A 745-nucleotide genomic window follows, 5' to 3' on the forward strand; every position below is an offset into this window, starting at 1 on the left:
AGATACATTGTCACTGGGTTAATATTCTAATCATTAATATTGCTATAAATAGCAAGATTATCACACACTAACTCACTCTCTCAACACTGTACCAACAATGTTATATTACCCCACACAAACAAATAATATTAGCAATTGAATAACTTTCTACATAGATTTATAGTGTGTAAATACACTATGCAGACCACATTAGGCAAGATCATACGAGTGATTTTAACTATCCACATAGAGAAATGGATGACTGAAGTCATGAATAAATGACTAACAATGCAGTACAAAGCAAAGAATTTCATTCTGATGATGTAATGTAAAAGTCATGTAAAAGTGTTTTTATTTCAAATACTGATAGTGATCAAGAACCAAGGCATAGGGGTTATAAGGAGAAGCAGCAGAAGAAATGATGTAAGTAAAGCATGCCCATCAGTAATTATCATTCAGTACCTCTCCACAATGACAATTTTGCTTTTCAGATTTAAAATAGTCAATTTTCATTGATTACCCATGACTCAAGTATGCATGAAAGTGGTTCACAAAAACAAACAATTCAAAATACTGTACATCTTATACTGCAAAGGAGAGCAAGAACAAGAATGTACTTACATCTCTGCATTCAAATCAATGTTTACTCTTCACAAATTAAATGACAGTATGCCTAAAACCAGCACTACCTATATCCACAATGCCAGATTATTTTTACTTCCTCTATAGTCCTTGGGCATATCTTTCAGTCTATATATACTTCTTA

General features: G+C 32.2%; 1 protein-coding gene across 2 annotated transcripts in view; it reads right to left on the minus strand.

Annotated features, from left to right (window-relative positions):
- LOC119586332 (polyadenylate-binding protein 2-B-like) overlaps nucleotides 1-745 on the minus strand; it is a 22,761-nt gene that overhangs the window by 5,557 nt on the left and 16,459 nt on the right. The gene's annotated exons all lie outside the window — the stretch shown is intronic.

The sequence above is a fragment of the Penaeus monodon genome, chromosome 21 (assembly GCF_015228065.2).
Source record: "Penaeus monodon isolate SGIC_2016 chromosome 21, NSTDA_Pmon_1, whole genome shotgun sequence".
Taxonomy (NCBI): domain Eukaryota; kingdom Metazoa; phylum Arthropoda; class Malacostraca; order Decapoda; family Penaeidae; genus Penaeus; species Penaeus monodon.